Raw genomic sequence first — 18,038 nt, 5'->3', positions numbered from 1 at the left:
TTTAAAGATATGGTTTTCAATACTCACTTGCATTGTTTCTGATGAAAAAATCTGCTGAGATCCATATGCTGGATGCTATATGTGTCATAGGTCTCTTTTCCTTCAGACCTTTTCAAGATTTTCTTCTAGCATTGGTTTTGAACAATTCAATAACTTATGTTAATGCAATCTTCATGTTTCTTGGTTTTGGGTTTCATGGAGCTTCTTTAGTCTTTGAATTTCAAGCTTTCATCAAATTTAGAAAAATTCAGCCAGTATTTCTTTGAGTATTTTTTCCTCCCATTCCCACCTAAGAGCAATTCAATTACAAATATATTAGGTTGTATTTATAATTTAATATAACACACATCTGTTATTTATAAAGTTGTCCCATAGTTTAGTGATGTTCTATTCATATTGTAATAATTCACTTTCCGTGCTTTCCTTTTAATGATTTCTATCATGTCTTCAAATTCATTAATTTTTTCTTCTACAACACGTAATATGCTGTTAAGGCTATATCTTGAGTTTTTCATCTTAGGCATTGTAGTTATCAGCACTAGAAGTTTGCTTTAGGTCTTTTCTGGGCCTTCCATTTTTCCACTTAACATATTCAACCGTTCCTTTAGCTTTGTTTTACATATGGAATACAGTTATAACAACTGATATCTTCATCTGCTAATTCTCCCATCCACATTAATCAGTTGCATTTAGTTCATTTATCTCTTCGAAACTGTCATATTTTCTCACTTCTTTGCATGTTTAACCATTTTCTACTAGGAGTCAGATATGTGAATTTAACCTTGTGAGATGCTAGACATTTTTTGATACAAATATTCTTGAGCTTTTTCCTGAGATATGATTGATTAGAAATAATTTGGCCTTTTCAGGTCTTTCTTTTAACATTTCTTAAAGCAGAACCATAGAAGAAGTTAAATTTAAGGCTAAGTATTTCACACCACTGAGGTAATTCCTTTTAAATATTATATCCTATGCTCCAAGAATTGCGAGGTTTTTTAGTCTGGCTGGTGGAAACAGGCAATATTTCTATTCCTTTGAGAACTTGCACACTCTTCCCTCTTCTAATGCTTTTAATGGCTCTTTCCATAGCTTCAGGTAGTTTCATCACATTCATACCTAATAAGTGCTTTCTTAAAAACTTGAGGGGGTATATTTTGCAGATCTAGTAGTAACTCACATTGCTCCAATACTCTACCCTGTGAATTCTAGTCACCCTGACCTCAGAAACTATCAGTAATGTCTCCTCAATTGAGCCATCTCTGTGTTTTCCATTGTTCTTTCTTTTTTTGGAGGGAGTGAGGGCAGAGGAATTGAACCCAAAGCCTTGCACGGGGTAGGCAAGTGTTCTTATTACTGAACTTTATCCCCAGCCTCTCTCTGTTATCCTGTCTTGTGAAAGAGCCTGGAATGTGTTCCAATGCAGACAATAGTAGTGCACACCTTGTCTCATATTCCCTCTTTCAGGGAACAATGCCCTTTTCCACCTAATGCCTCAAGTTTTCAAAACACTTGTTTCACATATTCCTTTTCTTTTTTTACTTCTGTTATTTCAGATATAAGGGAAAATCTTTTCGTCCATCTTGTCTAAGGAAATTATTTAAAAATTCCTTTTAAAATTATAGTAATTACAGGGGCTGGGATTTGGTTCAGTGGTAGAGCGCTTGCCTAGCATGTGTGAGGCACTGGGTTCCATTCTCAGCACCACATATAAATAAATGAAATAAAGACCAATTGACAACTAAAGAATATTTTTAAAAAATATAGTAATTACAATCCCAGCACATAAAGCTTATCAAGATGCTTCCTCATCTATGTGGGGAACCATGTATCCAAGAATGCAACACATTATTCCCATTTTTCTTATTTATAAAAGAGAAAAAATGAAAATGAATTGGTTCAGTTTTATAGCCAACTCAAAAAGCAGTAATGGATGGTTCGAGCTCATTCTGAATAATATAAACCTTGTCTCATTCAGGAGAATGCTAGAAGTCGAAGAAGAATTCCACTTTTTTTTTTTTTTAAATCACTGAGCCACATCCCCAGTCCATTTTATTTATTTTTTAAAATATTTTTAAAAATTTTTTTAGTTGTAGATGAACATAATACCTTTATTTTATTTTTATGTGGTTCCAAGGATCAAACCCAGTGCCTCACACATATCAGGCAGGTGCTCTACCACTGAGCTACAACCCAGTCCCCTTTTTATTTTTTATTATAAGACAGGCTCTCACCAAGTTGCTGAAGCTGGTCTTGAACTTGTGCTCTTCCTGCCTCAGAGTCACTGGAATTTCAGAATTGTGCCACCATGCCCAGTTCTATCTTTAGTTCTAATGACTAAAATTATTTTCATTTTATGAAGGAAAGCATGTGATTTATTTTTTTTCCATTCCAACTCTTTCCTTTGAGTTAGTAAAAATACCTGGTACACTATTGTAATCACTCTTCTGCCAATCTCCCACCCTACTAATTTATTTACTCATTGGCAGTACCATTGATTTTCTTGTATTGCTATGTCTTCCAAAGTACATTTGTGAGATCAGCTGAGTCAGGGTTGGTAGAACATACATTTTTAAGTGCATTTTGTCACTAAAATATTGTTTATTTGTCCTAAAATTCATCCCTCTAAATTATATAATATAGGGGGTTTTAATCACAAATCTAAAAGTCAATTCCAATTTGTTCTGATTTCCAGAAAACCAAGTAAAGACTACCTTAAGTTTTGATGAGAGATACTGGGTTATGCAAAACATAAACTAAGATTCTTCCCAACCCTTTTAGATATTTATATATTCTTTTAAAAGAATTATAGAATCTCTGGGTCAACTCTGTATACATACATTTAAACAAATTAAAAAACAGTATAATAGAAATGTTATAGAAATATTTTTTGTGTGTGTGTGTGTGTGTGTGTTGCTGTGGATTGAACCCAGGGCAAGCACTCTACCAAGTGAGTTATATCCCCAGCCCTAGAAATACTTTTAAAAACATTAATATCAGTGTTTATTGAATATTTGTTAGGTAAAATTTTTGTGTTTTTTTTTTTTGGTGATGCTGAGGATTGAACCCAGGGCCTTGTGCATGGGAGGCATGCACTCTACAAACAGCTATATCCCTAGGCCTCTTGTGGTATTTTTAAAATAAAGAAGTTTAAAAGGACATTTTAGCCAGATATAGGGGCATATACCTGTAATCTCAGCTATTTGGGAGGCTGAGATAAGTTCATGGTCAGCCTTAGCAAATTAGCAAGATCATGCCTCAAAATAAAAAAATAAAAAGGTTGGGGCTAGGCGTGGTGGCACATGCCTGTAATCCCAGAGGCTTCTAAGGCTGAGACTGAAAGGATCATAACTTTAAAGCTAGCCTTAGCAAATTAGCAGGACCCTGTCTCAAAAAAAAGGGATGGATGGGGATATGGCTCAGTGGGTAAGTGCCCCTGAATTCAATCCCTGATACTAAAAAAAAAAAAAGAAGAAGAAGAAGAAAGAAAGAAAAAAAAAATGAAAGAAAGAAAGAAAAGGGAAGAGAGGGGGAATGGGGATGTAGCTCAATGGTAGAGGATATACTTACCATATGAAAGACCCTGGATTTGATCCCCAGCACCATAAAAAAAAAAAAGACATCATGCACGCTTATACATTAATCATGGAAAAATGCAAACAAAACCCATAATGAGAAATTTCTTCTTTAGCTGGTTTGATTGCATTAATTACTCTTTGAATGCCAAACCAACCTTGCATGCCTGGGATAAATCATAAACGGACATGTTATATAGTTCTTTTGATACACTGTGATATTTGATTCATCGATATTTTATTGAAGTTTTTTTTTTTCATCTGTGTGCATGAGAGATGATGACCTACACTTTTCCTTTCTTGCAATGTCTGTGTGGTTAGATTTGGTTAATGCTGGCCTCACACAATGTGTCAGGAAGCATTTCTTCTGTTTCCATTTTTCTGGAAGATAGTGGGGAGACTTGGTACAATACCTCCCTTTGATGTTTTTGTACAGTTTTAAAATTTCTATTATTATTTTGTAACATGGCTTTTTTTTTATACCAAGGATTGAGGATTGAATTCAGAGGCACTTCACCACTGAGCCACATCCCCAGTCCTTTTTTGTATTCTATTTAGAGACAGAGTCTCACTCAGGTGCTTAGGGCCTCACTAAGTTGCTGAGGCTGGCTTTGAATTCCTGAGTCACAGGATTATAGGCGTGTACCACTGCAACCAGCTCTGTAATATGGCTTCTCAGAAGTTTCCTCCATTTTGGCATAACTTAGTAGTCAAGCAATGATGTGGCCAGAGGCTGTCTGTGATCAATATGATACAATAATACCTTCACCCTTTGACAGTTATCAGTGTACAAGTTGCAGAACACCCTCAAAGTTGCGGCTAATTCTTTAGTCTCCTTTTCTTTTCAGCTTTTGCCAGATGATCTTGGGGATTCTTAATATATGTACAATTTCCTAGTTTGCCAGGTATTGTGTGGAGAGCATACCTGAACCCTGTGTAGGTATCTCATTTTCATGATCTCCCATTAAATATCTGCAGTTCCAGCTGGAACTACAACCTCTGGTTAACAAAGATAGAAGTTTTTGCCATCGTTTCCAACCTAATTTGACAATTTTAGCTGTCAAAGACATGGATTTTTACTCCCCAATCCTAAGCACCCTTTGACATCAAATGCGATCATTTTCACAGTAGGTCAAAAGGTGGTAAAACTACCATTTTGGAGTAGGGATACAGGAATAGCTCATATGAAGAAAAACTTATTGAAACTGTGAATGACAAAAATTGCAGCAGTTTTTCAGTAATAAATGTTTCTCAATGTGTTGTCTGCTTTAGGTTAATTTTCAATGCATGTAAATAGTTGTTTTGACAATTTTCTCCACACTTCATGCTTACTTTTTGTAGAGAGGAACTGCCAACCACTTCTAACCAATGTAACAAAATCTCCCATATATTAGGCTATAATAATTTTGTACATTATTTTATTCATTATGATAAAATTAATATAACATCAATTAACCACAGTAAACATTTTTAAGTGTACAATTCAGTGGCATTAAGCTTATTAACAATGTTGTACAACTATCACCACTCCCCATTACCAGGAGTTTTTCATCAACCTGAAGAAAAACTGTACCCACTCAATAGTAAATCCAAATTCTTCTTGCCCCCTACATTTGGTAACTTTGACTTTACTTTCCATTTTATGCATTTTCCTATACTGTGTATCACATACATCACATAAAAGTGAACTCAAATAAGATTTGTCCTTCACATCTGGTTTATTTCACTTAGCATAATTTTTTTTTTGTCTTTGTTTTTGTGGTATGGGGCATTGAACCCAGGAGTGCTCTACCACGGAGCTACATTTCATAGCCCTTTTTATTTTTATTCTGAGACAAGGTCTCACTAAATTGCCCAGGCTGTTCTCAAACGTGCCATCCTTTTGCCTAGACTCCCAAGTGGCTGGGATTACAGGACTGTACCACCACAACCAGCTAGCATAATGTTTGGAAGAATCAATCATGGACTATGTATCCTCTTTGTGACTGAATAATATTTCATTGTATTGATACATCAATTTTATCATATCATTTTCACTTGATAGCCTTAGGGTTATTTTTACCTTTGAGCTATTAGGGGTGATGTTTCTATGAACACTAGTATGTGACTTTTTTTTGTGGGATGGGGTGGGGGTACTGGGGATTGAATTCAGGGGCACTCAAACATTGATCTACGTTCCCAGCCCTATTTCATATTTTATTTAAAGACAGGGTCTCACTATTTCTGAAGCTGGCTTTGAACTCTCAATCCTCCTGTCTCAGCCTCCAGAGCTACTGGGATTACAGGGGTGACTTCTGGGGGAACATGTCTTCCTTTAGCTTGGGCAGCATATATTTAAGTGTAGAAATGATGGATTTTATGGTAACTCCATGTTTAACCTTTTAAGGAAACTTCCAAACTATTTTTGCACATTTTCCACTCCTATAAGCAGTGTATAAGGGTTTCAATTTCTCTGTAACCTCTCCAAATATTGGTTATTTTTAAAATAGTTTTACTGAAGTTAACCCAACCACCCCGCTTTATTGTGAATTAGCATCCACATTTTAGAGAAAACATTCAGCCTTTGCTTTTGGGGGATTGGCTTATTTCACTTGGCATGATTTTCTCCAACTCCATCCATTTACTGGCAAATACCATAATTTCATTCTTCTCTAAATCTGAGTAATATTCCACTGAATATTTTTTAAATTTATCTATTTATTTTAATCTGTTATACATGACAGCAGAATGCATTTTAATTCATATTATACATATAGAGCACAATTTTTCATTTCTCTGGTTGGACACAAAGTAGAGTCACACCATTTGTGTCTTCATACATGTCTATCTCATTTCACGATCTTTCGACCCAAGCCCTCCTCCCTTACCCTCCCTCCCCTTTGCCCTATCCAAAGTTCCTCCATTCCTCCCATGCTCCCTCCCCCACCCCCATTATAGATCAGCAGAAAACATTCAGCCTTTGGTTTTTTGGGATTGGATTACTTCATTTAGCACAATATTCTCCAACTCCACCCATTTACCTGTAAATGCCATGATTTTATTCTCTTTGAGTGCTGAGTAATATTCCATTGTGTATATATACCACAGTATCTTTATCCATTCATCTATTGTAGGGCATCTAGGTTGGTTCCACAATATAGCTATTGTGAATTGGGTAAGGCAGGTATTCTTTATTCTCTCCTCCATCACCACCCAAGTCCCACTACTGGCAACTATCAATTCTGTCTCTAGATATAACTATTCTGGATATTTCATATAAATGAAAACATACAATCTGTGGCTGTTTGTGTCTAATTCCTTTCACATAGCATATTATTGAGGCTCATCTGTATTGTATCATGTATCATTACTTCACTCCTTTTGTTGGCTGAATAATACTCCATTGTATCAATATATCACCATTTGTTTCTATATTCATTCACTAATGGACATTTAGTTTGTTTCTACCTTCTGGCTATTGTGATTAGTGTGGCTATAAACATTTCTAGATAAGTATTTAAGTGTCTATATTCAATTTTTTTAGGGTACATACTTGAGTAGAATTTTTGAGGTTATATGGTAATTCTGTTTTAACGTTTCAAGAACTGCCAAACTCTTTCTCACAGTGGCAAAACCATTTTACATTCCCACTAATAAGGAGGTTTCTAATTTCCCCATATTCTCATCAATGCATTTTTTGTTTGTTTTTATTTTTACAGTAGTGAAGACCGAACTCTGGGCTCCATGCATGCTAGACAAGTGCTTTACCACCAAGCTACTTCCCCAGCCCTCAATGCTTGTGGGTTTTTTGTTTATTTTTCCCCTGCTTTTTCATTCTAGGGACTGGAGGTGTAGCTCAGTGTTAAGATTGCACACCTAGCATGCTAAGGGTTCCATCCCTAGCACAACAAAATAGACAAATCACCTAAATGAGTGGTAGGTGGTACCTCATTGTAATTTTGCTTTGATGGCTAATGATTTTAACTGTGATTTTTAAGTAGATGCTCTTTTTAAGTAGATGCTCTTTATATTTCCACCAACAACCTGAGAAGTTTCAATTTTTCATGGGATTTTCATGAATATGTATTGAATTTTGTCAACTGCTTTTTCTGAATATTTTGAAATGACCATTTAAATTTACTTTGTTAATGTAGTAACATTTGATGTATTGAGGGTTGACTGAACCTTGTTTTCCTAGAATAAATCCTATTTATTCAGGATATTATCCCTTTATATATTATTTAACATGCTATTGTTTAAATTATTTTTGCATTTATGTTCTTGAGGGATATTAGTCTGAATTGTTTTCTTGATAATGTATTTGTCAGATTTTGGTGTTAAGGCTATCATTACCTAATTAATTATGTTTAACAATGTTCTCCTTTCTTCTTTTCTGAAATATTTGTGAATATTTTGAGATTTTTCTGTTTCGTAATTTTGATAAGCTGTTTTCTAAAGGAATTCATCCATCTGACTTAATTTGCTGAATTTGATGATATTAAGTTAAAAACATTCTCAGATATCCTGTAAAATCTCTTTCACTCCTTTTATTTATGGTTTTTCTTTTTCTTTTTTTCTTGCAGTATTGGGGATTGAACTCTGGTGCGCTTTACCTCTGAGCAACATTCCCAGTATTTTGTGTTTTTTAATTTGAGACAAGGTCCCTTTAATCACTATCTCCCAAACACCATATTTATTTAGTTTTATGTATTTTATATTACTTTTATTATATATTTTAAAAATAAATACACTAAAAACTTTGAAGGACAATGTTATAATTTTTGCTTCAGTATCATCCATTGATCTTTTTATAGAATGTAAGATGATAAAAATACTTTTTTATTTTTATCCAAATATTTACCATTTCTGACGTCCTTCATTTGCTCCAGAAGATCCAACTTTTCTGTTAATATCATTCCTTTTTCACTTGAAGAAGTTCCAGTATCATTTCTTGTAGTACAGGTCTGCTGAAGACAAATTTCTCTTAGTTTTCCATATATAAAACTTTGTTAATTTTGCCATCATTCCTGAAGGACACTTCCACTGGACATAGAATTCTAGACGGACTGATTTATTGTTTCAGCTTTTAAGATGATGTCATACTGTCCTCTGGTTTCTACATTTTCTGAAGAAAAAAAAATGCTGGCATTTGAATTATTATCCATTTGTATATAAAGCATTACTTTTTTTTTTTTTTTTTTTTTTTTTTGTACTGGGGATTGAATTCTGGGTGCTTTACTATTAAGCCACACCCCTAGACCTTTTCATTTTTTATTCTGAGACAGGGCGCTACTGAGTTGCCCAAGTTAGTCTTGATCTTGCCATCCTCTTGTCTCAATCTCCTGAGTAGCTGAGATATAGGCATGCATCACCATGCCTGGCTAAGAATTGCTTTTTTTTTTTGTAATCTACTTTCCAGATTTTGTGTTTTTCTTAGGTTTAGACTGTAATGTGTCCATGCCTGCTTTTCTAAGAACAGTCCTTATGATTCTAAACTGCACCTCAGTATGCTTTATTCCTTCATTTTCTGTCCTCTAAATCTGCCTATCCTTTACTATATACTTTCTTCACTTATAAGCTGTCAACATTAATGGTCAGAACGGCTAATTTATAACATTATTAATGTTTTATAATTCAATTGGGCCACTGGTGTTACTTAGCAATACATTAATTCTCCCAAGAGACCATTCCAAATAAAAAAAATGCAAGATATAAGGTACATACACCACACACACACACACATACACACACACACAATTAGTAGCTATATAAGATTTAACAAACTAACTCTTGGCCAAGTAATCACGCCTATAATCCTAGCTACCTGGGAGATGAGGCACGAAGGATTGAGAGTCTGAAGCCAAACTGAGAAAATAAGTGTGAGACCCTGTCTCAAAATAAAGAAGTAAAAAGAGCTGGGGATGTAGCTTAGTTGCGAAGGGCTTATTTGTCATGTGTAGGACCCTAGGTTGTATCCCCAGGACTTCGAACAAAAAAAACTCTTTCTAGAAGACACTACCTCAAATTCCTTAAAAAGGGAATCTAGAGGGGATACACACACACACACACACACACACACGTGCGCGCGCGCGCGCACGTGTACACATACACCATGCACATATGTGTACACATACGTTTATACACACATATATACATACATTTACTTTTCATTTCATTTTATTTTTATTTTTTGGTGCTGGGTAATATACTCAAGGACTTACCCTAGTACACACTTTCCCACAGAGCTATACTCCCAGGCCTGAGAGGTACTTTAAAAATGAGTTCAGACTGCAGGGTGTGGTGGTGCATGCCTGTAATCCCAGTGATAGGAGGTTGAGGCAGGAGAATCAACTGGGACCAGCAAAGCTAAAAAGACCCTGTCTCAAAATAAAAAATAAACCAGGTGCGGTAGGCACGTCTATAATTCCAGGAGCTCAGGACATTGAGGCAGGAGGATTAAGAGTTCAAAGCCAGCCTCAGCAATTTAGCCAGGCGCTAAGCAACTCAGTGAGACCCTGTTTCTAAATAAAATACAAAATAGGGCTGGGAGATGTGGTTCAGTGGTCAAGTGCCCTTGAGTTCAATCCCTGGTACCAAAACAAACAAACAAATAAATAATAAAATAAAAATAAAAAGGGCTGGGAATATGGCTCAGTGGTTAAGGAACCCTGAGTTCCATCCCTGGTACCAAAAAAAAAAAAAAAGTTCACAGATGGGGATGGGGTTGTGGCTCAGTTGTACACTGCTTGCCTAGCATATGTGAGGCACTGGGTTCAATTCTCAGCACTGTAGATAGATAGATAGAAAGAATGAAAGGCAATCAACAACTAAATAATATAGATTTTTTTAAAAAAAATCTTCACAGATAAAAGTTCCAATTTTGAAAAGAACATACAATATGTTAATTGGCAATTTCATCTATTAGACAAAAGGAACAAATTGTCTAGCTCTGTTGAACTCCTCAGAACCATGGTGGATCAGTGAACATTTACTCTCTGCTCAGAGGTACCCAGTATATTAGTCAAATTAGTAGAAATAAAGAGTTCACATATTCTTTTTTTTTTTTTTTTGAGTTCACATATTCTTAGTAGATGATCTGATACACTTATGTAATGAATACCAAAGACTGAAGATGCTTATGCTAATATCCATTCAGATTTAGAAACATGCTTTGTTCCCCACCCCTCTACTTCTCCTGGATACAGAGTTTGTAAGTGGATCAATAAATTCTTTTATAAAACAACTAATCCAAATAATATATAAGGTTGTCCCACAACTCTTAGAATGTTTCTCTTGGGAAGTGTCCAAGAAGAACATCATATTGTCAGACTTCAGAGTAACCTAAAAATTCTTCACCTCATTTTTATCACATAGACCCTTTGACTTTTTTTCTTTTTGTCTATATGTTATCCTGTTATATTAGACATTATTATTTCATTTTCCATATAAATAACCATTCTAAACTTTGATGGATTGCTTTTCTCCCCTCCCCGCCGCCCCTGCTTTGGCAGATTAGTATTCTTGTGGCAAGAAAAATAGTGATTTTGCTTTAAAACATAAGACTGCTTAAAATGAATGGAAAATATCAGAATTTATGGCATACATTTCAAAAATGTTGAAAATAAAATGATATAACAATTGTGTATGTACTTAAGAATTACAATTTAGTTAATTTATATAATATACCATAAAAAATACACAAACTATAGCCTTGTAATTGCTAAATCCAAATGATCTCACCCTATATAAACAATTTTCAACAGCTGTCAATATTATCTTTTTTTTCCAATAAATCTTCCATGTGAGAAAGTAAACCAAAAACAATTATACAATTTTGACTAAAATAGGAAAGATAGAAATTAGACGGCACTGCATCCTGTACAGAATCCTGGGACCTTAGAATCCTTGTGGAAATACAGGTGCCAGAGATCCCAATAAAAGTGAAGTTTTTTTCCAGGGATAAGCTTCATCTACTTAATATTTTAGAAGGAAAGGACAAGGTATAGATTCCTAACTCCTTCAGTTGCTTGAGACTCTTGGGGAATGCTTGCCAACTAATCTGCAATGTACACTTGTACAACATATACTTGCATATGTCTGGGGGTTTCCCTAGAGCAAGTGGGTTATAAAATTCTTAAATCTTTTTTTTTTAATAAATTCTTTTTAGTTGTAGTTGGACACACTACCTTTATTTTATTTATTTATTTTTATGTGGTGCTGAGGATCAAACCCAGGGCCCAGGGCCTCATGTATGCTGGGAGAATGCTCTACTGCTGAGCTATAACCCCAGCCCTCAAATCTTAAATCTTAGCCGGGTGTGGTGGTGCATTCCTATAATCTCAGCAATTTAGGAGACTGAGGCAGAAGATCTAGTTCAAAGCCAGCCTCAGCAAAAGTGAGGCGCTAGGCAACTCGGTGAGAACCTGTCTCTAAATAAAATACAAAATAGAGCTGGGATGTGTCTCAGTGGTTGAGTGGCCCTGAGTTCAATCCCTGGTTTCATAAATAAATAAATAAATAAATAAATAAATAAAAAAGGGCTGGGGATGTGAATGCAGCTCAGAAGTAAAAGCACCCCTTGGTTCAATTCTCAGTACCACAAAACAAAACAAACACTCTTGCACTGGAGAAGTCCTTGGACTGAATATGGCCTGAGGATCTTTTTCTTTATGTTCAAGTCTTTGAAACTTGATGAGTGATTATTTAGCCAGTAACCATGAGGTATATACTTCTCTATTTTCTTTATAAATGGGATCAATTGATTGACTTACATAGCTAGGTATGATTTTGATAAATGGTTTATTTGTTATTTTAAAGCATCATGATGAACCTATGGCTTTTCAAAGATTCAAGTGATTCCAGTTATTGTAATCAATGGTTCTTCTTTAAGAATCTGAATTGTCAAAATTTGGCCAATAAAAGATCTTTTAAGTTGGCATTTTTGTCACAATTTTCAGATAGCTTGGGAAGTACTCTTTATGTTTTGGGGAGTTGTACTAGGAATTGATCCTAGGGCTACACATATGCTAGACAACTAAGCCACATCCCCAGCCTGGAAAGTGTTCTTTTTCACACAATAATATCGTATAGACCAGTCTTGTCTTCTCATGCTAGAAACATGGGAGTGACTATCTCAAAAAAACGCTGGCTTCCATGTGTGGGTCATTTGGAAAAGGCCAAGAAGCAAGATTCTTGAATTCAAAGGGTCTCAGTTCCATCACTAAAATGAAGTCGCAATTACAATAATATTTTAGCACTTTAAGCTTATAAATCATGTTTTGAAAAAAGTTGAAATAGTTAACATAGAAATTATTCTACTAATTTCCTTATCCAATATTTGGCTTGGATTCAAACAGGGCTGGGGTGTAGGTCAATGATAGAAAGCTTGACTACTGTGTTTAAGGCCCTGGGTTAGATCCCCCACACTTCAATAACCTCACTACTTTCATGAAAATAAACACCGCAGATTAACAATTTTAGAAGTCATCATTTTGTGTGTCAAGTTATTCTCTCTGTTCAGTCAGGAAGATATTTTATCAAATTCTTTGGTAACTGAAGTATAGAGGTCAGAAAGATAACACTCTTCTTGGGCTGGGGATGTAGCTCATTGAAAGAGAGGTACTCAGCATGCACAGACTTCTAGGTTGATCACCAGTACCATGAGAAAACAAAACAAAACACCCTCTTTCTCTCCAAAACTGTACCTCCCCCCAAAAAAGTATGTAACTTAGGCCTGGTGGAACTCTCATTGATGTGGGCTATACACTGCTAACAAGAAAAACATTTTCTTTCACTTTATATATTTAATTTACTTTGCTGTTAGAAAATTTTTATTAAACCATTGTTTCATTCTGACCTCCATCCAAAAAGTTTCCATTAGAAAGGTCACTCATACTTCTTTCCCTATCTCTCATATGTCAGTAACCAGTTGCAGGAAATAAAAATTTCTGTTTTAAACAGAAAGAATTTTTTTTTCACTTTTCTTTTTTTGGGGATGGGACAGTAGCGGTAAAAAATTACCCAGGGGTAATTTAACTGAGCTATATTCCCAGCCCTTCTGATTTTTTATTTTGAGACAAGAGTTTTACTGAGTTGCTTTAGGCCTTGCCAGGTTGTTAAGGCTGGCCTTAAACTTTCCATTTTCCATGAATTTTTCTCTTTTCTCTTCTGTGTGTATGTGTGTGTGCGCACGCGCGCATGTGCGTGTATGTTTTACTGGGAACTGAATTCAGGGCCTCACACAAAATGCTCTATCACTGAGATACGTTTCCCAACCATTTTTTTTGAGACAATCTGAATAAGTTGCCCAGGCTAACCAAAAACTTGTAATCCTCCTGCATCAGCTTCCTGACTAGGTGGAATTACAGTTGTGTGTCACCATGCCCAGTTTTGCTATCATTTTTCTAACTTCTTCATATAGTTTTTTATATCAGAGATTTTTAAATTTTCTTCTTCTATTGTAATATGTGCATATAAGGCTCCAAATTTTGCTCTGAGGAATGTATTGCACAAGTGTATTTGTTTACTTTAGGGATGGGGACTGAACCCAAGAACGTGCCCATGACAAGCTCTACCACTAAGCTACTCTCCATCCCCAGCACCCTCAAATTTTGTTATATCTTATTTTAGTTATTATTCACTGGAAGGCAATGTTTTTCCCCCACAGTTTATGCTTTGACTCAAGAACTCTGACTTACAGCCAAACATGCCTGTAATTCTTGCAATATGGGAAACTGAGGCAGGAGGATCCCATATTTCAAGGCCAACCTCAGCAATTTAGCAAGACCCTATCTAAAAATAAACATTAAAAAGGGAGTGGGCGCTGAGAGTGTAGCTCAGTGATAACAGTGCTCCTGGATTAAATCCCCAGGACCACCAAAAAAAAGAATAAAATAAACAAACCAAGAAGCAATATATGGTTTAGGGATGGTACCTGAGTGGCAGAGCGCTTCCCTAGCATACATAAAGCCCTGGGTTCAATCCTTTACCCCATGGTTTAGTCAATCATTCTGTCTTGGTAGATGTTCAGATTGTCTTAAGTCTGTTAGTCTTCTAAATAGGATTAAAATAAATAGCCTTGTACATAAGTCATTCTTCATGTTTTTTCTGATATGCAGATGCTAATTCACAGGGGAGGGGGGGTGCCAGGGAAGAATATAATTATTTTAGGTAGAAGGGACTGAAGGAAGGGGAGGGAGTGGATAGGAAAGATAGTGAATGAAACAGACATTATCTTATATACATATATGACTGCATGACTGATGTGATTCTATAACAAATACAATCAGAAAAAATGAGAAATTATACTCCACTTATGTATGATATATCAAAATGCCTAAATGCTTTCTACTGTCATGTATAACTAATTAGAAAAAATAAAAAAAATTTTAAATAAGTCATTCTTCATATTTTACAATTAAATTATGCCATATACTCTTAAAAATGGAATGGCTACTTGAAAGAGTAAATTTATTATATATAGAAAATTAAACGCCTTTTCACAGGATAAAACGAATTTATATTCCTGTTAGTAGTATATGAGAATGCCTGCTTCCCGATAGCCTCACCAACAGTTGAAAATTCTGCCAATTTCATAAAGTAAGAAATTGTAGGATATGAGGGCAATCTAGCTGTGACATCTGTCACCCCATTAACCGCCCGGTTGATTCAGCTGATCTGGCTGGCTAGGCAGTGTCCCCTTTCTCCCTCACCACTCCATGTGCGTCCCTCTTCAAGTTGCAAGCCCCTCTCAAAAGTTGTGAGCTCCTCCCGAAGTTGCCTGCTTGAAGAGGGCAAACTTTTCAATAGGGGAGGTCCATTCTTCAGTTAAGGGTATAGAAGTAGCTATGCTCACCTGCTAGAACCTCCAAAAAGTTCTCAAGAAATTGTATATTAGTGTACTTTTAATTCTTATCTTTTTTACTATGACTAAATTTTAGCATTTATTCTTTTGCTTAAAACATTTTGTTTGTTTTGTGGTGCTAGGGATGGAACCCAGGGGCTCATACATGTGAGACAAGTGCTTTACCAACATTTTGCCTTTTTATTTGAAGTTTGTTTATATCTCTGGTTCCTTTTCCCACAGAGTTATTGTACATTTTAAAATTTCTTTTCAACAACTCCGAACATAATACATAGACAATAACTCTTATTTGTGGGAAAAAATTACTAATATTTTTCCAGTTGTCATTTGTCTTTTTAATTTTGTTTACCATGTATTTATTATGTGATATTATCATTTCTCATAAAATAATCAACAAATAATTAGATAATATGGAAGAGAAACATCTATTTAAATAGCAATAAAAAGCCTAAGGGCTGGAAGTGTGGTTCGGTGTATCTAGCATGTATGTGGCCCTGGCTTCCATCCCTAGCAAGATATCTTGAATAAAGTAAAAATAAACATGCAGAATCTTTATGAAGAAAATCTTAAAACTCCAAATATTAATAAAAGTAGATTTGAATGTAAAAACATACCTCAGTCATCAGTAGAATAATTCAACTTTATAAAGACATTAATTCTGCTAAAATGAATTCATAAATATGTGGTCCAAAAATGAACAAGTTCATTTAAAAGTACAAATCAAAAGATAAGTATGTAAATATAGCAGAAAAACCTAAAAAATAAGTAAACTTTCAATAAATAATGTTTGGATAACTGTATTGCCATCTGGGAAAAGATAATAGTTGGATCCATACTTTACACAATACACAAACATAAACCCCAAATGGACCTGAGATCCAAATGTTAATAAACTATTCCAAAGTGAAAGAAGACACAGGTTAATTCTCCCACAGGTATCTCTCTCCCTTTTTCTCCCTCCCTCTTCTTTCCAGTGCATGCTCTACCACTGAGCTATATACCCTTAGCACTCCTATTTAGTAGGAGTACTGGGGATTGAACTGAGGGGTGCTTTATCATTGAGCTATATATATCCCCAGCCCTTTTTATTTTTTTTTATTTTGAGACAGGGCCTCACTAAGTTGCTGAGACTGGCCTTAAACCTGTGAACTTCCTGCCTCAGTTTACTGAGTGGCTAGGATTAAAGGTGTGTCCCACTGCAAGTAGCCTCTTGATTTCTTTTTAATTTAGGTGTTGGGAAAAGTTTTATAAAATAGAATTAAAAATCCAGATATGCTTAAGCAAAGACAGATAAATATGATATATAAAAATAAAAAACTTGCAAAAAAACACCATAAGTTCAAAGACCAATGTCAAACTAAAAAAATATCTGCAACATACACACAAATGACAAACTAAAAAATGTATCTGCAACATACACCACAGATAAAAGGCTAATATTCCTGATACGTAAAGATCACTTAGATAATCAAGGGAATATGTCCCAAACTTTAATTTTTAAAAAGTCTTAACAGATGATTTAGAAAAATAATATAAAATAGCTCTTAAACATATGTAAATGTGTTCAGCTTCACTTTCATAAGACAAATGCAAATTAAAATGACACATTCCTCACATATAAGACCAGTTAAAAACTCAAATGTTTCACAATAAATTTGTTGATGAGGTGTTGGGAAAATAGGAATTTACTCCTTGCTGGTGGGAATACAAAACGTTATTATCTCTAAAAACAAAAATTTGGCAATGTCAAATAAAAGAACATGGGTGTTTATCTCTAACAATCCAATTTCTAGGATTTTCCATGAAAATATATCTCCACAAGTGTAAATATACATATATACAAGTCATGAATTATTTATGTTATTATTTATAATTGCAGAACTGGAAAAAATATGTTAATAAGTTGGTTGGTTAAAATATAGAATATCAACATACTGAACATCATAAATTATGTAGCTATAAAAAAATGATGAAGGTGCTGGGGTTGTGGCTCGGTGGTAGAGTGCTCACCTTGCACATGTGAGGCGCTGGGTTCAATCCTCAGCACCACATAAAAAATAAATAAATAAAATAAAGGTATAAAAAAAATGATGAGGACTGGGGATATAGCTTGATAGTAGAGCACTTGCCTAGCATACGTGAGGCCTTGAGTTCTGTCCCCAGTACCACCACCAAAAAAAAAAAAAAATCTCTTTGAACTAACAAAAAGTGATTTCCAGGTAAATTCTACATATGAGGTAAAAAAAAAAAAAAAAAATTAAAAGAATAAAAAAGTATATATACTTAACAACTCACTTCTCTCAAAGAAATAAGACAAAGTAAGAATAATTATATGGAAAGATATATATATCTGCATATTTCTAAAACAAAACAACACAAAAATATAACAATAAGCAAAGAAGAACATATAAAAGCACAGATGATTTCATTCTTAATTCAGAAGCTTATTTTTCCCAAATCTAGATTATCACAACATTCAAAAAGATAAACATAAGTACTTGTATGGATTGGTTCATGTTTTATTCTTTTCCAGGAATTATACTCAAGGCTTTATCGAGTTAAAGCCTAGGAGAGAGAGAAATGCTGTATTGTTTACATCCCCACCTAGTGGTCTTTAAATTTTT

General features: G+C 34.9%; 1 protein-coding gene across 10 annotated transcripts in view; it reads right to left on the bottom strand.

Annotated features, from left to right (window-relative positions):
- The window catches only part of Baz2b (bromodomain adjacent to zinc finger domain 2B), a 351,303-nt gene that overhangs the window by 299,076 nt on the left and 34,189 nt on the right, over nt 1-18,038 (bottom strand). For all 10 annotated transcript variants that reach the window (XM_071619137.1, XM_071619140.1, XM_071619138.1 and 7 more), the window contains exon 3: nt 8,413-8,676. The gene's annotated coding sequence lies outside the window, so the exon portion shown is untranslated. The remainder of the gene's footprint in view (nt 1-8,412; nt 8,677-18,038) is intronic.

Source organism: Marmota flaviventris, chromosome 11 (genome assembly GCF_047511675.1).
Source record: "Marmota flaviventris isolate mMarFla1 chromosome 11, mMarFla1.hap1, whole genome shotgun sequence".
Lineage (NCBI taxonomy): Eukaryota > Metazoa > Chordata > Mammalia > Rodentia > Sciuridae > Marmota > Marmota flaviventris.
The sequence above is the reverse complement of the archived record's forward strand: the minus strand, read 5'-3'. Positions and strand labels throughout refer to the sequence as shown.